This window comes from Procambarus clarkii, chromosome 25 (genome assembly GCF_040958095.1).
Source record: "Procambarus clarkii isolate CNS0578487 chromosome 25, FALCON_Pclarkii_2.0, whole genome shotgun sequence".
NCBI lineage: Eukaryota > Metazoa > Arthropoda > Malacostraca > Decapoda > Cambaridae > Procambarus > Procambarus clarkii.
Window position 1 is genome coordinate 28,517,710 of NC_091174.1, and position 26,021 is coordinate 28,543,730.

General features: G+C 42.1%; 1 protein-coding gene across 1 annotated transcript in view; it reads left to right on the top strand.

Moving 5' to 3' along the window:
- Positions 1 to 3,419: 3,419 nt before the first annotated feature.
- The window catches only part of LOC138368654 (methyltransferase-like protein 27), a 134,708-nt gene continuing 112,106 nt past the window's right edge, over positions 3,420 to 26,021 (top strand). The window contains exon 1 of the mRNA XM_069331370.1: positions 3,420 to 3,567. The gene's annotated coding sequence lies outside the window, so the exon portion shown is untranslated. The remainder of the gene's footprint in view (positions 3,568 to 26,021) is intronic.

Consider the following 26,021-nt stretch of genomic DNA (forward strand, 5'->3'; position numbering starts at 1 on the left):
AGAATAAAACCAGTGCACTAAAAGAGAAGCGATAAATAAACAGGGAAAAAGGAGGAATCCCCCTCCTCTATTTTAAACTTAGACCTAAATATCACAGAAACAACGTAATCGCGAATAACTGAACTCAACTACGGGCTCACCATATCCCATGCTACATGGACATTTCGTTCTGAGTAGCTAAATCTAAAACAATAACAACATGCGTGGTTATGAAATTATAAATAGGACACGGGCTATTCATGCCCATGCCATCTCTTGGGTGGCTTAATCTTTATCATCATCATCATCATGCGTGGTTACAGGTTACAGTTGTGTGTATAAATTAAAGTCTTTGAAAATGTAATAAGTTATTGCGAAACTCGTTTAGGCGTCGCATCAGACTAGAAATAAAAATGAATTGTGGAGAATTGATTTGTCAATTACCATCGACAGTGAAAATAAATATAAGGAATATTGAGAAAATTCGTGTTAGAATTATTAATCTTACCTTTTCGGTCATATATAACGAAATATATTATTATAAATACTCATTCAACTTGTTAAATTAACTTGCAACCAATTAAATTTGCGACAATTTGAGGCAAGAAGTGCGACGACTGGATCACTGTGGACATAAGGCTGATATAGCAGCAAACACTCTCCAGGCGACCGTATATCTTGGATAAGTCGCTCCACAAAATTGTCGCTTGGACCGTCGACTTCCTATGGCGTCACCTGCCACATATGTACTGCTAATTTCGTTATGAAATTAAATTATTTCAGAGTAAAAATAGGTTTGACCATGTTCTACATGCAGTACCAACATTATAGTGAGTAAATATACCATATTTCTTCATTACTTTCGTAATGTTAGGAGGATTTGGGTAGATTTGGGTAATTCTATGGACCGCTGTATTCCTCAATCTAATAATAGAGGCAATCTTTTAAAATGTAAATTCTGTATAAACAAAATGTTGAAATACATTGCAATAAAAATAATATGAAGTTATTATATAACTTTTTTATGTTTAATTATTTAAATATTCGTGAGACATTACTAGAAAATGTATGAAGTAAAGATTCTGTAAGACCTGATATGCAACTGCTTATGTTCCATCAGGTACACTACATTCAGGATTGAACGGAAAACCTAGCCAGTAAGGACTCACTTAGTATGGACCAGGATGCTAGGTTGGGCTACGATAGGCGGGTATAAGCTGGGCTAGGCTAGGATGCCCAGCCTGCCTAACCCCTGCCTGCCTTGCCAAGGCTGGGCTAGGCAAGGTAGGGCTGGGCTTGGCTACACTTGGCACGATTGATCATGGTTAGGCAAGGCAGGGCTGGCCAGGATTAGGCAATATAGGACTAGGCTTGGCTATGCAGGACTAGGTAGGGGTAAACTAGGCTAAGCTAGACTGAACAACCAGGCTGTGATTCAAGTGTCAAGCTGTGAGCAGCTGCACCCAACAGCCTGGTTCACCAGTACAGCAACCAGGAGGCTTGGTCGGGTCTAATGAAATGTGGCTGCTAATCTACTAGCCTACACTAGCAAGACTAGTCTGCTGCTTTGTGAGTGTTAGTGATTTCTTCTCTGCCATCCTTAGCTTGCTTCAATATTGTGCTAGTCTTGGCTAGGTAGAGCTTGGTTTCCAAGCAACTAGCCTGCACTAGCAAGGCTAGGTTGATCTTGGTTTCCAGGCAACTTGCTTGCACTAGCAAGGCTAGTTTGCTGCTTTGTGAGTGTTAGTGATTACTTTTCTGCCATCCCTAGCGTGCTGCTATATTGTGCTAGTCTAGGCTAGGTAGAGCTTTATTTCCAGGCAACTAGCCTGCACTATTAAGCCTAGGTAGAGCTTGGTATCCAGGCAACTAGCCTGCACTATTAAGCCTAGGTAGAGCTTGGTTTCCAGGCAACTAGCCTGCACTATTAAGCCTAGGTAGAGCTTGGTTTCTAGGCAACTATCCTGCACTAGGAAGACTAGGTAGAGCTTGGTTTCCAGGCAACTAGCCTGCACTATTAAGCCTAGGTAGAGCTTGGTTTCCAGGCAACTAGCCTGCACTAGGAAGACTAGGTAGAGCTTGGTTTCCAGGCACCTAGCCTGCACTAGCAAGGCTAGCTTGATGCTCTGGGAGTGTCAGTGCCTAGCCATAACTTACTGAAATATTATATACAAAATAATTATTAATAATTAAATGATACTGAATAAATACCTGGTAAACACGAGATGGTCTATGGTCATTCGTCCACAAATACGATCCACAAACATTTTTAACCTGACTACCATATTCAACGTAACATAATCTAACCTAACTTAACCCAACAAAGCCTAACAGAGACTAACCTGAGGTAATAAATCGTAATTTACCGAGTGAGTTTATAAGTACGTCCACAAAGTGCTCGCTGGACACCTTGCTTTCCGACCCGCCTTCATCAACAACATCGTGCTTTCGTTCACAGAGACAGGCGGCAGTGATTCTTCAAAATTAGTGAAGACCTTACTTTTTATTCCTAAAGAAAACGTAAAAGATATATTGAAAGATATATACAAGGTCTGTGTTTTTAAATATACTAAAATATAGTTCCAAAAATTGGGTAATATTATTTACCTGGAGGGGAAAACAACAGTTGGTTGTCACGTGAATGTTATTGTTCTTACAAATATCTGGTTTTAATAATAAAGTAATTGATGTATGTAGCTATTTAACATAATCCATTTGTAATAAAGAACAATTTGGTACTTCAAATGCATAATATTTATGTAAATACACATTGGGACAGTTTAGTTTAGTTCATTTATTATGCACCCCATACCCATTCTGTGGGCGGTAGTGGAAAGGGTTACAGAGCCATTATGTGCCTCTGTAACCCTTTCCACTACCGCCCACAGGATGGGTATGGGGTGCATAATAAATTAACTAAACTAAACTGTCCCAATGTGTATTTACATAAATATTATGCATTTGAAGTACCAAATTGTTCTTTATTACAAATGGATTATGTTAAATAGCTATATACATAACAGCTAAATAATGACTAGCTACGTTAAAAGATAACTTTGAAATAGCAACTGATAACTGCAGGTGAACGAAAACTTAACACCAAATTTCTTAGATGTTTTCCTAAATATAAAGATCGACAAGAAGGAATCTGATTCATTATGGACTAAGTAAGTAAAACTCATAAGTAATTATATTTGAAGAATATATCAAAGCACAGTTAATCATTTATAGATTAAAAATAGTATGTTTTTCACTGATATGGTTGTAAACCCTCAGAACTGTTTACCCGCCGAAGTCGTACCATAAAAAATTGTATATATGAACGAAATCATCCTAAATTCATAACGAAATATCGTTAATTTTCAGCTATACGGGCTAAGGGCCAAATTCAGACATAATTTTTAAGAGGACCGGTTGGCACTTATGGTCGTAACGCACTGTGAAGTGACCAGTAGGAAAGAGAGCGTCGGGTTTACCAGACTCAACTACTATGACCCTCACCATCTTTTCCACCCATCATCTAATCATTTGACCATCCAGCGGCATTGACCAGGAACTACCACTACGCATATCAGTGTCATCTGCAGGGTGAGTTGTTATATTTATTGTCTGACGTATGAACGTGTTTCGTAATTCTTTATTATATTTTCAAAGACTTAGTTTACACAAGTTGTGTTATTTTAGATTTAGCTACTCAGAACGAAGTGTCCATGTAGCACGGGCTAAAGTGAGCCCGTAATTGAGTTCGGTTATTCACGATAACCTTGTTACTGTGATATTTGGGTCTAAGTTTAAAATGGAGGTGGAGATTCCTCCTTCTTCCTTGTTTATTTATCGCTTCAGTTTTAGTGCACTGGTTTTAATCTTGTTTTATTAATATTATCTTGGTGGCGGATGTAGATGCAGAATGCTCACTAGTGAGTCCCATTCCTCAACGGCTTTTCTAATCATTGTAGTCGCAGTGGAATGTGCATATAATGCAGCTGCTGTCGTTGGATTAATGTTGCGTTTGATGCGCAGGGCTTCAGTAGCTTCACATTCCAGTAAGTAGTGCAATAGTGGCGCCTCTGCTTCTGTTCCACAGATGTGACACTCTTTAACTATTGGGTTCATAACCTCCCAGCAGCACTTGTAACCAAGTCTGAGTCTGTGTTTGGCTACTGCAATGTATCTGGATATCTTTTTGCCAGGCTTGAAAGAGGAGTAACCAGTGGCTTGTTCGTACCATATCGCAATGGATCTTCCTTCCGCCACTTTGGCTCTGTGGCGACTTTTGATAGTTGAGAATATTTTCTTCTTGATTTGCTCCTTAATCTGTGAAAAACGTGGAGGTATTTGAACCTGTACAACAGGTAGAGCAGTGGTAGTTTTTGCTAGTAAGTCTGCCTTTTCATTACCATCTATGCCAGTGTGACTTGGTATCCAATTTAGGGTGATTGACAGCCCTAGGTTATGGGCTTCTTTACCTATATGTTGAATTTCTGTGAGGAGTTGTATATTATCTCTGTGCTGACTGGATAACAATGTCTGGAGCGAAGATTTAGAGTCGGTATGAATGATGACATCATGTAAATTATTCCTAATTGTATAGTTTATTGCCTCCTTCAGGGCATATAATTCTGTTTGCAATGTTGAGCACCCACTGTTCATGCTCCAGTAAGCTTCATGGTAGGTAGTGTAAACTGCTGCCCCAGCAGAACGTTTTTCTTGATCAACTGATCTGTCCGTGAAGATGTGAGTCGTTGTAGGTCTTGAGTTTGTAGTTTACACACAATATACATTCCTACTTATACTAGTTTTGGGTGAGGTGATATGGCACAAACGTTGTGGGTGAGGTGACAAGCACAAGATAGAACACGAAACAATGGGTATAATTGGGTATGAAAACATATGAATGGAATGAACTGTAGAAGGCCTATTGGCCCATACTTCCTCTTGCTGCTTCCATATTGGTTCGGGGTCTTGATGTTGGTAGAATATATTTGTGTATTAATTGGCTGTTGATTTCTGGTGTTGACTTTTTGATGTATAGTGCCTCGCTGATGTCGAGTCTCCTGCCATCGCTGTATTTATCGATGATTTCTGAGTTGCTTGTTAAGGTTTCTCTGGTGAAGGTCTGGTTGTGAGAACAGATTATATGTTCCTTGATGGAACCCTGTTGTTTGTGCATAATTAATCTCCTAGAAAGAGACGTTGTTATCTTGCGTATATACTGAGTTCTTGGGGCTTACAGTCCCCAAGTGGGCATGTGAAGGCATAGACGACGTTAGTTTCCTTCAAGGCGTTCTGTTTGGTGTCTGGGGAGTTTTGTATTAGTAGGTTGGCCATTTTGTTTGTAGTAAATTGTCAGTTGTATTTGCTGATTTTTGTCTGTAGGGATAACGTTCCTGTCAATAATGTCTTTCAGGACTCTTTCCTCCGTTTTATTAGCCATTGAAAAGAAGTTCCTGTAAAAGTCTTATAGGGGAAATAAGTGTTGTGTTAGTTGACTCTTCAGAGGTTGCATTTCAACTTTCTTTTTATGATGTCTTCAACAAAACCGTTTGAGAAGCCATTGTTGACTAGGACCTGCCTTACCCAACACAGTTCTTCATCGACTTGCTTCCATCCTGAGCTGTGGCTGAGAGCCCGTTCGATGTAAGCATTGACAAATCTTCTCTTCTACCTGTCTGGGCAGTCACTATTGGCATTGACACACATTCCTATGTTTGTTTCCTTAGTGTAGACTGCAATGTGGAAGCCTCCGTTCCTTTCCGTGAATGTTACATCTAGAAATGGCAGCTTCCCATCATTCTCCATCTCGTACGTGAAACCCAATACAGAATTCTGCTCGAATGCCTCCTTCAGCTGCTGCAGACGTCTGACATAGGTGCCTGCATAAAAATTTCGTCTACATACCTGCAGTATATGGCGGCTTTCAAGTCCATGTCAACTATGATCCTCTGCTCGATGGTACCCATGTAGAAGTTCGCAAACAGGACACCTAGGGGAGAACCCATAGCGACCCCACCTACTTGCTTATACATGTGCCCATCTGGACTCAAGAAGGATGCCTCTTTATTACAGGCTTAGAGTAGCTTCCTTAGTATGTTTTTTGGTATGTCAAGAGGAGTACAAGCCGGATCACGATACACTCTATCCGCTATCATCCCGATTGTCTCGTTCACAGATACGCTGGTAAACAGTGAATCTACATCCAACTAGGCTCCTATCCCCGTGGCTCGTGCTCCCCGCAGTAAATCAACAAATTCCTTTGGAGACTTCAGGCTGAAAACACAAGGTACATAAAGGGTCAGCAAGCAGTTGAGTCGCTTAGCCAGTCTGTATGTGGGTGTGGGTATCTGGCTGATGATTGGCCGAAGTGGGTTTCCAGGCTTGTAGGTTTTGACATTCCTATATGCATAACCAGGTTTGTATTCCCCAATAACCTTTGGCAGGTGGAGTCCGGATTTCTTGGCGTTCACAGTTTCAAACAATCTGTTTACCTTCGTTTTCAATTTGGCTGTAGTGTCCTTCGTTACCCTTTGGAATTTAGTTTGGTCGGAGAGTATGAGGTTCATTTTTGCAGGATATTCGTCTTTTTTAAGAATAACGTATAATGGCGACTTGCCACCTCTCCTGATGACTATCTCCTTATTCTCACGAAGGCTCTTAGCTGCCGCTTTGAGCTCGGGGGACACTATGGTGCTTCTCTAGTTACCTCGAGTCTTTCCTCCTTCTGCAGAAAGATTCCAGGTAACTTAGTAAAGTTAGGTTCGGTTAGAATATGTAAGTTGGTAAGGCTAGGTTAGGATAGGTTAGGTTAGGTTATGTAAGTTAAGTTAGTAAGGTTAGGTTATGTTATGTAAGTTAAGTTAGTAAGGTTAGCTTAGGCTATGTTTGATAAGTTAGTAAGGTTAGGTTAGGTTATATAAGTAAAGTTACCATGGTTAGGTTGGATTATGTAAGTTAAGTTAGTAAGGTTATGTTAGGTTAGTATTGTAAGTTAAATTAGTAAGGTCAGGATAGGTAAGTTATATCAGGTAAGTTAGATTATGTAAGATACATTAAAATTTGGCTACTACAGGTAAATATAGTTACATTAAGTGTGCTAAGTTATGTACGTTAGGTCATGTCAGGTTAGGTAAGTTAGCTCAAATAGGGAGGAATAGGTAAGTTGGACTAGGTAAGTTACATTAGGATAGTGAGGGTAGGTTAGTTTAGGTTAGGTTTGGTTAGGTAGGGTTATGCAGTGTTGTTCAGAGAACAGTTTTAAGATAAAGTGGCTAAGAAAATATATTTTAACAGAATAATTAATAAACAGAAATGAAAGTTTGATATGAAAAGTTCAACTAGTTACTTGAAGAGCTGTGTTTTTGGTGAGAGAGTTAATAACATGTTTTGACTGTGAATGTCTTAGTGAAAGCAGTTACTACTACATAAAAGTCAGCTATTTTTTATTAAATTTTCCTTAAAGTGTTAGTTTATTTGAACATTAAGTTTACACATGTTTAGTTTGATATAATACTTAAAGATGTTTGAGGTTACATAATTCTGTGTCTTAGTTTACATGTCTTGAAAAGTTGCTCTTGACTACTTATTTATTGAATGAAGAACAACGTTTGTTACAGAGAGAGTGTTATTTAATGCTTGAACAGTCTTCTTGATGTTTAAGAGATTATCTTTGATGACTGAGAATAACACTGATGCATCTGAGATTAACATTAAGGTTTCTAAGATTATCTTTGATGGGTCTGAGAATAGCTTTTGATGTCTTAGAGAATAACTTTGATGTATTAGGGAATAACTTTGATGAATGAAGATATCTTGGAGAGATTCTTTAATGCTCGAAGATGTCTTAGAAAGTTTCTTTGATGAACGAAGGTGTGTTAGAGAACTTTGATGAACGAAGGTGTGTTAGAGAACTTTGATGAACGAAGGTGAGTTAGCAAACAACTTTGATGAACGATAGTGAGTTAGAGAACAACTTTTTATGCACGAAGATGTCTTAGGCAGTCTCTTTGATGAACGAAGGAGAGTTAGAGATTACCTTTGATGTCTCTGATATTAACTTTTGATATCTCTGAGAATAACTTTTGATGACTCCGAGCATAACTTTTGATGTTTTTGAGAATAACTTTGACTATTTTTCTTACTCCACGAAGTAGACTGTTAGTTACGAAAAGCCTGAAAGAAGTTATGCTTGACTATTTTTAGTTGAGTGAAGAATAATTTTAGTTAAGAACAATGTTGAAAGAAGTTATACATGACTATTATCAGTTGAGTGAAGATTAATTTTAGTTAAGAGCAGTTTTGAAAGCATGTTTGACTACATGACTATTTTTACTATTTTTAGTATTTTATTTACTTTGACTATTTTTTGTACTCCATGAAGTATGATGTTAGTTAGGAAAAATTTTGAAAGAAGCTACACTTGACTATTTTCAGTTGAGAGATGTGTTATTTTAGTTAAGAAATGATGGAAAGATGATGAAAGTGAGTATTTTTAGTTGACTGACAAATAATTTTAGTTAAGAAACGACAAGAGAAGATGATGAATATGTCTATTTTTAGTTGAATGGCGAATAATTTTAGTTAAGCAACGAGAAGTAAAGATGATAACGTGGCTATTTTCAGTTGATTGATGAATAACTTAATTATGAAATGATGAATGTAACTATTTTTTTTAGTTAATTGAAGAATAATTTTAGTTAAAAAGACAAGAAAAGAATGTTTTGGTATATTTGGTACTGAATAAAGCATAGTGTTTTAAAGAACAGTGTCGGTAAGAAATATTACATTGATGATAATAATAATTTCAGTGTCATAGTTTTGAAAATAAAATTGGGTGACTGACTAAATAAAAAAATACTCTGTAGTAACTTGTGGAGAATTAATGATGTTGATGTCGATAATACATAACAATGAACTTACTGAATGGCTGAAACAATTGTACATTTGATTTTAAATAACATGTAAGAGAAATCGATAACACAGTGAACATGCAGGGAACATGAACTTGCAGAGAACATAGAAACACGACAAAGAACACAGAGAATACGAGGAAAGAACAATGAACTTTTGAAGAACATGCTGAGAACATTATGAGAACATGAAAACATGACAAAGAACACAGAGAATACGAAGAAAAAACAATGAATTTGTGAAGAACATGCAAAAAATATTATGAGAACATGATAAAGAACATACAAAATATGAAAGAGAATGAGAAGAACCTAGAGAATATATGAGGAAAATGAACTGTACATGCTGAGAACATTTTGCAGAACATGGAGAATATGACAAAGAACATAGTGAATTTGTGGGGAATATGAACACGGAAAATATGACAAATAACATAGAAAATATGGAGAAACAGGTGAAAAATATGATTTGAATGTGCAGAGAACATGAATAATAAATATAAAAGTTGTACAGAGAACGTGCTTAGAACATGGATAGAATACACAAATTCAGTAAAATTATTGGATAATAGTTGTATTTTTAAATTCTGTGGGAGTTTGAATGTGATGGGGAAGGGGTAAGATTCGGGGATTAGGGGTGCAGGGGTAGGGGGGGGGGAAGATGTGGAGGAAGGCAGGACGGAGAGAAAAGGTGTGATATGACCTCGTTAGTCATAACTGAGTAAACAAGAGCATTGAAGGAGAGAATATGCTTACTTTGATAAGATAGGGTAAGAGATGAGACTTACTTGTTCTGAAATACTAAGTTTGATGAACATTGAACTAAGGCGGAGGATGGGAGTTGGAGTTCGGTAATTGTGCTGTTTATTTTTACTGAATCTGAAATACAGGGGGATTAAATTTCAGCTAACTTGGCCGGGTATTAGTAGTGAATTTGCGGATTTCATCTATGTCAGAGAACGGGAGCTAGAGTTCGGTAACGGTGTTTTCCTTACTATCTCAGTTGGAAGTATGACTGCTTTAATTTTCAGGGAAATTGATTGGATAATAGTAGAATTGTGAACGGGAACTAAGATGGGGGACAGGAGCTGGAGCTCGGTAACTAAACTGCTGTATTTTCCTCTGTCTGAAATACAGCGATATTTAATTTCAGGGGGATTGTTCAGGTATTAACAAAGTTGTATTAGTAAAGTAAGCGGGAGGACAAGAGCTAGAACTTGGTTACTGACTTGATCTGATTTACAATGTGCGAAATATAGAGGTCTTAAATTTCAAGGAAAGTAAGTAAGTAATTATAAAAAAGAAGGCACCAAACCGGGAAGGTTATGTAGCACCATCAAATGTGAAGGATAATCAGAGGGCGCTAAATATCACCAAGGATGCCAATACGAGAACAGAAACGCATAAGGCGGACGATATCAAAAGTATCCGAGTCACCGAGAATACTATCGAGAGACAAGTGACCGCGGGGGACGGTCGGAAAACAAGTCACACGCTCGTCCCGGAAGTCAGGACATTCAACAAGGATATGCACGCCAGTAACCACCCTGGCTCATCTGCTGTGCCACTACCAGTCACTCCGTCACACTCTCCTGCCTTACCCAACCACTCCAACGCCACGGCTAGTAGCTCGAGTGACACAGTTATAGTCCCTACCAATTCATGTTGGTCGGGGGGCCTCGATCAGGCACAGAAAATTTGTGAGCTTATGAATACAGTAGAAAAACAAAGCAAAATTGTGGAAAAGCTGACCAAGCAGATAACTGAACAATATAAGGAAATCATGCACCAAAAGACGATGATAACCACTCTTCAGGACACTGTGAGAGTATTAACTGAGTGCAGGCCACACCAACCTGGGGTACCACCATGTGCTCCCATGCGGCCAGTACCCCAGGGGAGACCCCAGCAGGGGGTGTCCCAGCCCTCACACCAGCTGGGCTCTCCCACCACGGCTCCCCACACCCCAGCCTCATCAACGCCGTGCGCTATGAACAGAGGTAAACTATTCCACGTAGAAACGCATAATGCTGTCGATGAGTATTATGACGCAACTGATCCTGATAATGAACAAATTGACACTGAGGGTGAGAACTTTAATGATGATGACGATCATGATATTGATACCGGGTCTAATAAACTCTGTTTGAAGGAAAATAGTAGTGGAAATGTTGAAAGTGATTGTGATAAAGAACAAAGTGAAACCAGTGACGCTTGTAGTGATAGTGACGAAGTTCAACTGGACGTGGATGCCCGCCTCGGGCCGCGCACGCCACATCCCAGATGGTTCCGCCGTGACAACTTTAAAGAAATGGTGACAGGTGATGTGCTGACTGAAGAGGAAAAAGAAGCTGTAATAAAGCTCTACAACTGGTATCAGGATATATTTGCTTTCCTGAAACTGCAGACTGATAAAGTACAACACAACAATGGCGGCCTCTGAATCTCATAAAAACAAGTACAGTGTCATCAAGATTCTCAGTTGGAATATTGCTTCTCTTAGAAAACGGTATTCAGATCTCCATCATAAGGTTATGACTGAAGACAGATATTGTCTGCCTCCAAGAACCTCGAAGTCCCGAAGGTAAAACCCTGCAGAATTTGCCTAGTTATCAGTGTTATAATCCCAGATCAAAAAATACGTGTCTCATGTATGTTAAAAAATCCCTGCCACATAAGCCACTTCCCGCCCAACAACGAGAGGGGTTTCAATATCATGGTATCCGGGTACACGTTGGTAACTCTAGACTTGATGTTTTGAATGCCTATGCACCTACTGGCCTCCTCCAGTATACTGACCTACCTAGTTTTGCACAAACTGATTCTACAATATTAATTGGGGATTTAAATGCTAAACACAAACAATTAGGGGATCAACTCACAAACACCAACGGGAGAAGATTGTTGGCACTTCTCGATGCATATGATGATGTTCAAATTATCAGTAAGAATCAACCAACGCAAATATATTGAGGTATTCTAGATAGGTGCATTGGATTTAACCTGTCATACACAACTCATGAGACTGATATTATGGATTACTTAATATCTGACCATTTAGCCATAACAGCTAACATACACGTGGCTAATGTTGACCTACCTGGCAACGTAATCAACGCTGCTAAAACTAAGGTATTTAACAGACAAATTGGCAACCGCAAAAGTGGACCACGAAAACTTAAGATAGATAACATACCAATAGACTATGTCTCTTCTTTCAAATAACTTGGTGTCTCTGTCCCTTGTACATCAACTGCAGTCAATAAGTTACATCAACAATGTAGAGACAGACTCAAGGCTCTCAGAATTGTAGTGGGGTACAGCCTGAAATATGGTGTTAATATTAGAATAGCAAGAATGATGTATTTAGCGTATATAAGGTCTCTGATAGACTATCATGCACCAGCTTTGGTCCTGCAAAATGGCAAAAGTATTGATAGACTGGAAAAAATGCAAAATGAAGCACTCAGAATTATACTTGGCTGTCCTATAATTACCAAAGTTCTCAACATGCGGAAAGAATTAAATATACTTAGCATTAGAGATGGAATATTTGAAATTAATCTTATGATGGGACTAAAGCTTCTGTGTGATAGCAAAAACAACATTGTGTCAGTTGCACTGTTAGAACACATACGAAATGGAACTAGCGAGTCTAAATGGATTCAAACAACAGCCACTCATATTAAAATGATGGGACTGCACGATGTATATACAGATGAAAGAGTACAGCACTTCCTTCCACCCTGGCAGATAGTACCTTTTGACTTCCTGACCCCTGAATACCCCACCAAGAAACTAATCACAAACAACCCTCATGCTCAGCTTGCTGCTAAATTAAGTACTATAGAACACATTCACAATATACAAGCTAAAAACAACATTGCACAGACCATATACACTGACGGATCACTCAATACAGCTACAGGGAGAGCAAGAAGTGCTGTTATTGCTCATCAGCCCGATGGCAGCACAATTCAAAGAAATATCCGAATTAGTAACTGGGCGTCCACAATGCAAGCCGAGTTGGAAGCACTCGAAATTATTGACAACACTGAAGTAGACAACTTAATTATTTCTGACTCCCTTTCCTAACTACGAGCAATAAACAGTTTGTAATCAAGTAATAACGTGCTTGTCTTGGATGCTAGACGTAGATATATAAGAATACTTAGCAAGAGGGTAAATATAAAAATGTTTAGGATTCCTTCTCACATTGGCATGCAGGAACATGAAAAAGTTGACGCCCTTGCTAAGGCTGCAGTAAACAAAGACAGTATTGAACGGAATCTTGAGTTATCAAATAGGTCCCTTAAAAGTGTCATTAGACGAGAACTCCTGGATGAATTGGAAGAAAGTAGAACTGTGCAAACTGGAACTAGCAGGTCCATTGTTCATCACAATGAAATGTGTGAAGTAAAACATGTGTATGGGGCAAGTAACAAAGTCAGTAGACTAACAGATGTTGTCACAGCTCGTATAAGACTTGGCTTCAAGTACCTCTGGCAGTTCGGCTTGTAAAGGGATCTAGATAAAGTAAAGTGTAAAGTGTGTGGACAAAGACAGGGACACACACTCGAACACTATATCTTGGATTATAGTAAAATTGAGCCATTTAGAGATAAATCTAAGTTCACTCTGTATGATATGGCAACCTATCTTATTACCCTGGATAAATTACCTGAAATCCTTGCACTGTATCCACATTTCGCTTCCAGTAGATGAACGACATATGAGATTCAGAAACAAGTAGTGTATTGTGAGGACTAATAATAAACAGAAGCTCCCCTATGACTCTGTAATATCCCCATTGGTCAAACTATTATGTATTAGCGATAAGATCTACCATTAATGTATGATGACTTACTGTATATATGTAGCTCTTGTAATAGCACTTTCTCTGTAACTAGCTGACATTGTAACTATAAGGTGTGAAGGATAGATGAAATTGTAAATGTAATAATCTAAGACGAGGTCTGATAAATACCTTTTGTGCCCTCTGTAATGCTTTTGCGCTACCGCTCACAGGATGAGTATGGGGTGCACAATAAACTAGCCGCCTTCGGCGGCAACAATCGATGTGCACGACCGTAAGAGGGACAATGCAATTAGGACAATAAGGAGCAGGGCGGCGCTCCATCAAGTGAACATGAGTTAGGCGAGTATGGCCAATACGCAACCTCACCAGAGCCGTCTCTCATCGCCGGTTACGGTGGTAGGAGGACGGCCACGAGGACACACGACCTTTAAGAGAACTTAGTTTGTTACCAGTAACAGACAACCAACTTGCCTGCCAACGGGTAAGGATGGAGGAATGGATAACCGGGTAAAAGTCAGAATAAGGAATACCTTTACGAGAGATGGGACAAGAGCGGAGAGCTTCCCTGGCGGCAGCATCCGCACGCTCATTTAAAGACACACCAATATGGCAGGGAACCCAACAAAACTCAACCGACTTAAATTTACTGTGAACAAGAAACAGCCAATGCTGGATCTCGACAACCACTGGATGAACCTGATTAAAGGACCCAAGAGCCATGAAGGCACTACGAGAGTCAACAACAACAACAAAGGAAGACTGACAACGAGAGAGCAGGAGACGAAGAGCATAGAGAATAGCATAAAGCTCCGCTGTAAAGATGCTAGTCTCCGGAGGTAAGCGACACATATAAGTGTGATCAGGAAAGACAACAGAGTAGCCAATACCGTCCGCAGACAGACCCATCAGTGAAGACGGAAACAGAGTGCAAGTGAGAAGAAAAGTGCTCAAGGAAAAGGCGTTTTAGAACCGTAGGAGGGGTAAAAATTTTAGTGATGTGGGTTAAGGATGTACAAAACTGTGGAAGGGGGACTCTCCATGGGGGCAAAGAAGGAACAACACTAGGAGAAATATTAGAAATACGAACGGAAAGAGAATCCTGTAAGCGAGATAACCAGACAGAAAGAGGGAGGTGTTGAAGAGAAACAGGAACCGCAGGAGGAGTAAAACTTAAAGCACGATAGAGGCGAGAGGAAGGATGTTGCAAGGATCGTGCAAAAGAGCGAAGACAGTAGCGATCACGGCGGTCCTGGAGAGACAGGAAGCCAGTGTCAACATACAAGCTGAGGACGGGAGTCGAACGAAAGGCACCAGAGCTAAGGCGCAACCCAGCTAAGCATCAAGACGGGGAAGAGTAGAAGGAGAAGCAGACGAGTAAGCAGGGCAACCATAATCGAGCTTAGACTGAACGAGAGAGGAATGTAAAGCAAGGAGAGTGCGTCTATCCGCTCCCCAAGAAGTATGGGACAATACCCGAAGGAGGGGAAGGGCCTTAGAGCACTCAACACAGAGGTAAGAGATATGGGGAGACCAAGACAAATGAGTGTCAAAGAATAACCCCAAAAGCTTCGCAGAATCTTTGTACTCAAGGGGATGACCATAAAGTGACAAAGAGAGATGAAGAACAACCCGTTTCCAAGTAAAAGTCATGGCACAAATCTTAGTAGAAGAGAACTTGAAGCCATGATCGGTGGCCCGAAGACGACACGGCATCAATCACAAGTTGAAGGAGAGGCGAATCATCACCCTGACAGCAAAGGGTAAGATCATCGACATAGAGGGAGGAGAAGACGCCTGAAGGAAGAGAGGAAAGAAGACCATTGAGGGCAACCAGAAAAAAAGTAGTGCTCAGAACACTACCCAGAGGTACACCTTCGTATTGCTGAAAAGAGGCAGAGAGAGCGGTACCAAGCCTCACCCGAAAGGAACGATGAGAAAGGAAGCTGTGGAAAAGAGAGGGAGATGACCACGAAGGCCAAAAGAATGAAGCTGGGATAGAATATGATAACACCAAGTGGTGTCGTAAGCATTTTCCAGGTCAAAAATGACGGCAACAATGGAGGTCTTCGCAGCAAAAACAGTACGAATATAGACCTCCAAGTTCACCAGGACATCTGTTGTGCTGCAGCACTTGTGGAAACCAAATTGAGAAGGGGAGAGGAGGTGATAGTGTTACAGGAACCACATCAGACGAACGTTAACCATACGTTCAAAGAGTTTGCAGACACAACTTGTGAGGGCAATAGGGCGAAAGTCCTTAGGGGAAGTACCCAGAGACCCGGTTTGCGAACAGGGAGAACAACGATATCGAGCCAGTCCTCAGGGACTGATGACGACTCCCAGATCCGATTATACAGACTCAGTAAATACTGAGACGTTCACGGAGGGAGATGGCGAAGCATCTCATAATGAATGCCATCGGAGCCCGCTGCCGTAGAACCGCAAAGGGCCAGGGCAGAACGAAGTTCAGAGAGAGAGAATGGATCGTTATAGGGAAGTCGAAGACGAGTGCAGAAATCGAAAGGACGAGATTCAAGGACAGGTTTACGAAGAAGGAAAGATTGGGGAAGATGAAGACCAGAGCTAACAGAAGAAAAGAGGTAACCCAAATCGGTAGCAACCTACAACGGGTCCGCCAAAAGAGAACTATGGAGGTGAAGGACCGGTGAAACATCGGGAACGAACTTACCCGCTATCTTGCGGATACGCTTCCAGATCTGTGGCAGAAGAGTTTCGGACGTAATGGTGGAGACATAAGATGCCCAACATTTACGTTTAGACGTTCGGATGGCCCTACGGGCCACCGCACTCGCCTTCCGAAAGAAAAGAAAAGAATCGGCCGTCTGCCGACGGTGGTGTCACATCCAGGCTGCACGCTTATAGCGGACACCCCGAGCACAATCTGCATTCCACCAGGGAACGCACTTCCGTGGACCCCGAGAGGAAGAGCGAGGAATAGAGTGGAGGGCAGCGTCGAAGACAGTGTCATGAAAAAGGAGGAGCGAGCGAGGAAGAGGCAGAAGGGAGGGGTCAGAGAGAGCAGCACTGAGGGTAAATAGGTTCCAGTCCGCTTTAGCAAACTGCCACCTAGGGAAGGAGAGGGGAGGGCGAAAAGAGAAAAGGTAACAAGGATGGAGAAATGGTCACTGCCCTGGAGGTCATCAAGAACCTGCCACGTGAAATCAAAGTAAAGAGAAGACGAGCAAAGAGAAAGATCAAGGAAAGGGTGCGAGTCCGAGAGTCCAAATGCCTGGGCTCGCCAGAATTCAGAGGAGACCGGGAAGAAGAAAGGATAAACGGCTCAAGAAGGCGACTTCGGGTGTTCTTCAGAACATCACCCCAAAGGGAATGACAACAATTTAAATCACCCAGCATGAGCACAGGCTCCGGCAAGAAGTCCAGTAGGCGTTTCAGATCAGGAAGAGAAAGCGGGACACTTGGGGGGGAGATAAATGGAACAAACTGTACCATTTCCCCACAAAGATACGAGAAGCAGAACAATGGAGAGGCGAAGGAAAAAGTAAGGAGACAAAGGGAACATCAGAGCGAATCAAGAGAGCAGAAGAATTACGAGCCTCAGCAACAGCTGTGGAGGGGGGGGGGGAAGGAATAGCCACGAAAGCGACCAGGACAAGCACCAAGCATCGGCTGCTGGAGACAGACACAAAGGGGCGAAAACCTCGAAATCAGAAGTTGGAGTTCATGGAAATTGGCGTAATAATCTCGAACGTTCCATTGAAGAATAGACATCGACGAGAAGAGAAAGGACAACAACAGATAACAAGGAAGAAACAAAGGCGACAGAGAAACATAGCACGTTAAAGAAGATCAGGGTCAGCAAAGTCAGGGTTAGGGGGCATGGGTAAACTGAGCAAAGACGAAGGGAAGAAAGCGGGAGAACAGACCAGAGGTGGATGGGCGGGGTCCGGAGGACGAGGAGACAACCGAGTGGAGCAGTCAAGGACAGCAGCAGGAAGAGGGGAGCGCACCTCAGCAAGGGCATCAACCGAGAGGGAAGCGGGGGCCAAAGAAACCTCCATAGCAGGAACAGGGGGAGCAACCACCGAAATGGGAGGGGAAGGAGCGATAGTCAGTAGTAGGGGCCGAGGAAGAAAGCGAAACCTTCTTACCCGCCGGGGAGGAGGAAGGAGAGGAGCCAGGCTTACGCTTCTGACTTAAAAAGACAGGTGACCCAGCAACTACGTACCGAGCAACGGATTCCAGCGTCTCAACAGGAGAAGCTGAACGAGAGCACACACTACAGCCGTTAGGAAAGCGATGGACATCAGGCCGCACCGACAGGCTGCAGGGAGAGTCAAGAGACGGAGGAGAAGGATGGGAAGGAGGATCGGAGGGAGACGAGGAAGAAGACACAGGAGACATGACAGACCGGGTAGAAAGAAGGGGAACCCCAGACAGAGGACCAGGAGGGGGACCCTTCGGGACAGAACTCAAAAGAACAGAGGAGGGGCAGTGGGCGTATCAGGGTCCAAGGCCCAGAAACGGTTGCGAGTCTGAGGAAGATGGGAAGGACGAGGAGAGGAAGAGCCCAACACACGAGCATAAGAGACGTTAGCATAAGGCGGGAGCCGGCGAACCTGGCGCCTCGCCTCAGGAAAAGATAAACGCTCCCAGTGCTTCAAGTTAAGGACGGCTGGCTCAAGCTTGTAATGGATACACGCACGCGAGAAGGTAGGATGGGCCTCACCGCAGTTGAGGCAGCGAGAATGGGGAGAAGTGCACTCCGACTTAAAGTGACCTTTGCCCCCACACAAAGGACAGAGAGAGAGAGTCCCAGAGCAGCGGAGGGCACCATGCCCAAACCTCCAGCACTTGTTACAGAGCCTAGGAGAAGGAATATACTCCTGGACAGAGCACCTGGCACCAGCAAGAATGACAGAGGGTGGAAGGGTCCTACCATCAAAGGTAATCTTCACAACCCGGAGGGGTTGACGGCGACGACCACGAGGGGGACGAGTAAACATGTCCGCCTGGAGAACAGAATGGCCCTGGGCAGCAAGGATATGCCGAATATCATCGTGGCAGTCCTGCAGATTCCGAACACCGGTCACAACATGGAGCGGGAGGAGAATAGTGCCAACACTGGCATTCAACCGAACGGTCTTTGAGACCCGAACAGGGATCTTGCCAAGGCAGGATAAGGCGGCCAAGCGGGAAGCTGCATCCTGAGAAGGAGCAGCAACAACACTTGTACCGAGACGAGTGGGGTTGAAGGTAACAGAGGCATCCACGGAATCAACAAGATGCCGATGGAGGGAGAAATCATCAAGAGGGAGGCGATCAAAGTATTTGGCCAATGAAGCGGGACCAAACAAGGCCAGATACACATCAGTACGGGAAGGAATCGAGTAAGGCGGCCGTGGCGCAGACGGCGTTCAGAATCCCCAAGAGAGAGAGGGGTTAAAAGGCGCAGTAGTCACAACGAGAGACTTAGCCGCGCCAGGGGACAAAGTGGTCACCACTGGGGGCTTGAGGCTCTACCCAACCACAGAGGAGGGAGGGGAGCTGGGGGAAGAAGTCAGGAGGGTCAAAGGAGGAGCAAGGTCGGGGCCCAACGCAGCAGGGGGCTACGGAGCCTGGTCTTCCAATACAGGCCGACTCGGGGGCTTGGTCGCCCACCCCACGAGCCTGAGAGGGTACAACAGAAACATTCAACGACATAAATACGAAGATTGACAAATTCATCCACGAATGTGCCCCCATACCCACCATGGAGCCACAATTAGAGGTCGGACACCCAACAGGAAGCTATCGCCGATCATGCCGGGGCCCCCTAGGGGTGCGTCGTGAGTATACGCCACACAAACGCCACCTTAAGAACCGTCAGTCAGTCGAGATCGGGTTCAGCGACGAAAGGGGGATTAACAATAAAAGATTCCCCTCGCTCGAGACGTTGGATACAACAGTTCTACGGGTGCAAGAGTATGCCTCCTCAAGCACCCGGGCGTTAAAATAGAAGAAGTCCAAAGGAATAACCAAAACAAGCAAAAGGTCGGCAGGAAGCGACAAGCAGATAGGAGAAGAGGGGGGAGAAAAAAGAAACAGAAGGAAAAGGAAAAGTCGTTCAGCACAATTAGAGAGGACAGCAGCAGGAGCACAAGGCCACAGTAGGACAGAGGACTGTCCCAAGGAGCATCACACTCTGACCTCCCAAGGAGCATCACACTCTGACAGCCGCCCACCAAGCCCCACTCACGACAACAACGAGCTGAACAGGGAGGGGGGGAATTTCAAGAAAATGATTGGATACTAACGAAGTTATGTCAGTGAAGTAAGCATGGGGACAAGAGCTGGAGCTCGGTAACTAAATTGTTGTATTTCATTAGGTCTGAAATACAGCAGGTTTAAATTTTAATGGAATTGATTAGGTATTAACGTAGATATGAGAGGGAATAAAGCTGGAGAACAGGAGCTAGAACTCGGTTATTGTTTGGATCTATTGTACTACGTCTGAAATATGACGTAGTTTTAAATTGGGCTAATAGTTGCAAAACTACACATATAAATGTATAGAGCAAGGTACAAGACCCAATATCTGATGAGCTTTTTAAAAATGTCCAGATATTAATTATATCGTTAAGAACTTTTAAGAATTCATCGAGGATTAAACTGACAAAATGCAGTCTTAATTCCTGTGACACAGATGAAACAAAATGAGACTAATAATATATGACCAGGAATGAGACTCTGAAAATATATGACCTTGAACGAGACTCAAAATATTTGCCCCTGAACGAGACTCTGAACCTTGAACGAGACTGACTAATGTTTGAAAAATATCTGAAAACATATCCTAAACTTGGGTAAAAGCTAAAAGTTGCGGCAAAGATGTCTATTTTTCCTAAAAAACTTTTATGAATATATTCTCTAAAAATGGTCTTTATGAAATATTTCGGTCATAAACTCTTAAATACACTTCTATGATTATATGAACTCGGAAATATTTTCATAAAACTGAACTCTGAAAAATAATTTAATTTCCTCCATAACATTTCTTTAACAATACTTTTTTTGAAAGATTTTCGTACTTAACTCTGATTTTTTTTTCCTGAAAAGGGCGGGGCACAGCAGTGATCAGCTAAAAAAAAAATTGACTAATACTGTGTCATCCCTTCTACTACCACCCACACACACACACACACCACTACCTATTAGCCCCTCACACCACTACCTACCACCCGCATACACCACTACCTACAACCCACATACACCACTACCTATCACCCACACACACCACTACTTACCACCCCCCACACACCACTACCTACCACCCACACATACCACTACCTACCTACCTCCCACACACCACTACCTACCACCCACACACACCACTACCTACCACCCACACACACCACTACCTACATCCCACACACACCACTACCTACATCCCACACACACCACTACCTACAGCCAAACACATCACTACCTACCAGCCACACACACCACTACCTACTGTTATGATCTCAGCCTACAGGAAAAACGAGTTTTCCCCTTGAGAGTTATTCAACAAGCCTGACCTAACTAGAAGGTATAAGAAATATAGAGGCGATAACACATATGTAAAATAGTTGGTTGGATTTAAATAAGAATTTGAGATTATGGGCAGCGAAGAAGAAAACAGATAAATGACTGGTTAGGAGATGTGGATATTTTGCTGGAGGCCTGAGGCTCGCTTCTGGAGGGCTTTGACCTCACTCGAGGCCAGACATCGCAGGGGGAAAGCCGCGCTGAGTTCGAGCTCCCGTCAGAAAGGTACCCCTAGTGATATATCTCCAAGAGAAGAGAAGTGTGCAGACGTGCCAGCTGTGGAATTGAGCTGAGAACGTTGTGGTCTCAAGTCCTGGACGGCGAGGAGAGTTTATTAAGCTGCTCAAAGGCATTTTCGTGGGCTGTGTGGAGCGCCCTGACCAGACGCCGTCAGAGGGATAGCGCCCTCGACTAGACAATCTGTGGTAAACACGATTTAAGCCAATTCATAGTGATTGCTTGTAGTTGGTCGTGTGCCCAGCGACAGTAGCAATGTTTATTGATGAGTTAGAAATGTTTTGGTAAGGCAGGAAGCCTAAATAAGAGGACGGAGATGAGAGAGACAGCTGGAGGGACGAGCAGCGCATCCTCTCCCTTCGACCATCCTCTCCCTTCGACCGCTTGGAGCCAACTGACTGAGGGGCGGCGGAGTAGAGTGTGGAGGCCCGGAGTAGAGTGTGGAGGCCCGCCGGGCGAGGTGGAGCAAGGACCCGCCCAACGGGGGAGTCCACTCTCACAGTATGTAGAGGACAGATAGAGGTTTGAGGCAAACATATTATGTGATTATTTTTGTTTATGTGTTAAAGGGGAAACATTTTTATTAGAGTGTCACTAGGTTGCAGGTTTGTCTTTGGAGAAGAAGTTGCTGAGAACTTCGAAGCCAGCACAGAGGGAGTAGCTGATGAGACTCCAAGGTAGTGGAGCAGAGGACCTCGAGCTGTGAGGAGAAGCAGTAAGGAGGAGTGTCACGTGCTTTTGTAGAGGTGGTGAAGCATCATAGTTGCTCGAGGGAACTTCATGGTGTAGCAGCCAAGAGAGCTATGGAGGAACCTAGCAGAAGGGTGAAGCACCGTAGTTGCTCAAGGAAACTTCATGGTAGCAGCCTGGAGGAGCTGCAGAGGATCCTGGTAGTTAAACCCAGAAGAACCTGAGGATATCAGGGTAGTGAACTTCCAGAGGTGGAAGGGAAGTTCTGGTGGATTACTTGTAGGGAGTTGATAGTGTTTGGTTGTCATTAGCGTGCAAGACGCAGTGAGAAGTGGGTGATTGTTTGCATTCCTATGTCAAGGAGTGTTTTATACTGAAGTTTAGAGTTACAGTCGTAGGCTGGATTACCTACAGATGTATGTGTTCTAGGACTGATAGAGTGATCGATTGATCATTGTTGTGTATCAAGGAACATTTATACTGATATATATATATATATATATATATATATATATATATATATATATATATATATATATATATATATATATATATATATATATATATATATGTGTTATTGCATTCAATGCTGATTTTCCTTGTACATGTTTATAGATATATTCTCTTGCTGATAGTACAACATTGTAGTATAAGACTTGATCTACTTGAAGAGGTAGATAGTATCAGGTGGGGAATCAGAAGATAGGATACCACTTGATAAGCTGATGATAGAGTTCTGATGGTATTGGAGTGCAACCTGATTGTAATAGTATAGAGTATAGGATTCATTATTATTATATGTGTGTATGTATCGTGTATGTGCTTTGTCCAGTAAATGTATTCCAATTTGCTGGTGTTTGACCTTGTCCTAGTGAGGCTTCCCATGAAATAGTAAAGAGAGAGAGAGAAAGAACCAAGAACCACCGCTGTGGACAGGGTAGGACGGAAAATTAGTAAGTCAAAGGGGATTGAGGAGATTATATCACATAAAGAGAGAGTGGGGAGTCACAGCGGCTCGAGTGGGTGCGTGCACGTGACAACGAGGCTAAGTGTTGGAGCCGCATCCCCTAAACGTGTAACGTTGAGCCCCTCTCCAAGAGCCAGGAGCGCCTAGTGTGATGTCCTAGTGAGGTATAAGCACTCTACCGAGTTGTGGGTTGGGTTGTCCGTAAAGGAGGAACACGACGACAACACCACCAACACACAGACTATAATACTACCACCCACACACACCACTACCTACCATCCCACACACACCACTACCTACACCAACACACAGCACTACCTACCACCCACACACACATACCACTACCTACCACCCACACATACCAATACCTACCACCCCACACACACCACTTCCTACCACCCACCCACACACACACCACTACCTACCACCCATACACCACTTCCTATCACACACACACACCACTACCAACAAATCCACACACATCACTACCTACAACCCACACACACCACTACCTCAGTACAGGGAAACGACGCGTAAGGCGACCGTTTTGTTTTTTTCAACGGTCACCTTACGTGTCGTGTGTTTTTTGTTACAAATAGTTATGGTCGCCTTATGTGTCGTGTATTTTTCATTACCTCGGTGGGATTTCGGCCCCTGGGTTTTCTGGATCTTTTTTCCCAAGCCAGTACTCGGCCCCCTGCCATTTTCGCTCAAGGGGATTAAACGATCGCCTCCAACCATCCCAAAATTTCGTCACTAATTAGTGTATATACAATAAATACACAACTACACAATTTCACAAATACACATACAAAACATATACAATTAATACTTAACTTGCACAAACAATACACAATTTGCAGGATTATAAACTTAATTGCAATCATCATACAACTTATGCAAAATACATAACCTGCACAATTAATACACAACTTGCACAAGTAAAATAATTGTGCTGTATTTACAAATACAATCACACCCAACTTGGTCAAACAATACTCAATTTTCATAATATTTATCTAGGTATGATTAGGACGTCATTTTTATAACATGCTGTTTAGCGAACTCCCCAAAAGTCAAAATTTCACATATATGCATGGTACATCTGACTTACTATGAGCTCAGTATAAAACACATTTACATTTTCCATTAATATTTCAACATTATTAGTTCTACACTATTCATCTGGCATATGTCCATTGTGTGTAATACCTTATTAATACCCCCTTGTTACATCCTCTCCAATCATGTCACCCATAATTATTTTGGCATACCATCCAACAGATTTATTGGTTCTAGCCTTAGTTATGTTAGGGCAGGTGGGGTTAGGTGAAGTCAGTAATTTATATGATAATTTATGCAAATTTACTATATCCTATCAAAAATGCAACCAATTAGAACCTAAATTCATCTAAATCTATCGAAAATTATTCTTATATCTCATAAATTTAACCAAATTAGACCTAGCAAAAGCTAAACTAACTAAATATGAGCAACCCACATCCTCACATACAAGCCTGTCACCTCTGTCAATACATAAGTTGGCTATAGCTTGAACCCCCCAAATAGGTAAATTTATACTATTTTAAGAACATGCTAGTTCATTACCTCTAAGATATTATATATCATACCTTATACAACCTCACCTAACATATCCAAAGATAGATTTGATTAAAGTTGGCAAAATTTGAGCTATTCCCACATAAATTCAACCTAATTTAATTCAATTTCCACCAAATATACCCCCAGGATTCTTGGAGGATTTCACCAAGTATACCCAGGATTCTTGGGTATATTTACCAGAGAACAGTTGAGGTATAGCGAGAGAGATTAAGAGATTGCACTGATATGTGATCCTCCTAGGAACTGCATGTAGACGTCGGCTAAAGCTTTGCTCTCATTGGTGCAATTTCTTAATCTCTCTCGCAATACCTCAACTGTACTCTGTTACATCACAGGCGATTCTCGGATACCTTTGCTCGTATTTTTTCTCTCATTGCTCATATTTTTCTGTTATTTAATTCACAAACCCTATCAAACCATCCTAACCTAACCTATTATAAAACAAAAACATTTCTACATACCCCTCTGTTGTTTAAGCGACGTTACAAAAAGCTGCCCTGTATAGGGACAGGGTATTTTTAGCCATTACCAAATAGGTGTTAAGACACCACTGCAACCTGACTTTTCAAACTGGGTGTGACGTCACAAGATGGCCAATGCGGTCTTTGGCATGATACTTGCATATATAGTCTGATAAATGTTATTATTCAAAATGACAAGACCATCCATCCCCAACTAGCCTAATCAGAGGTTTAAGAATTTACATTTTAGTCATCCACAATTGTAATCATTATTCAGTGAAAAGTTCAAAACTATAATAGCACCCCAATTGTCGTACAGCAATTTAAGCAGAATCGTACGTCTGGCAGCATAGCAGGTGAGCTGAACATAAGAATAAAGGTAACTGCAGAAGGCTTATTAGCCCATATGAGGCTGCTCCTATATATATCCACCCAATCTCATTCATATATATGTCCAACCAATGCTTAAAACAATCAAGTGACCCCCCCACTTCCATTATTAGTTAAAATAATTGTATATAATAAATAGCTCGCATTCTAGTTTTATACACAACAGCAATTATGAAACACTATAGCTAGATATTGTACTATAGATGATCGAGACGTTGTTGTCTTGCCTATATACTGAGTTCTTTGGGGCTTTAAATGCCCATGTGGGCATTTAAAGGCATAGACGACGTTGGTCTCCTTTAAGGCGTTTTGCTTGGTATCTGGAGAGTTTTTCATGAGTAGATTGGCCGTTTTTTTGGTTTTATAATAAATTGTCAATTGTATTTTCTGATTTTTGTCTGTAG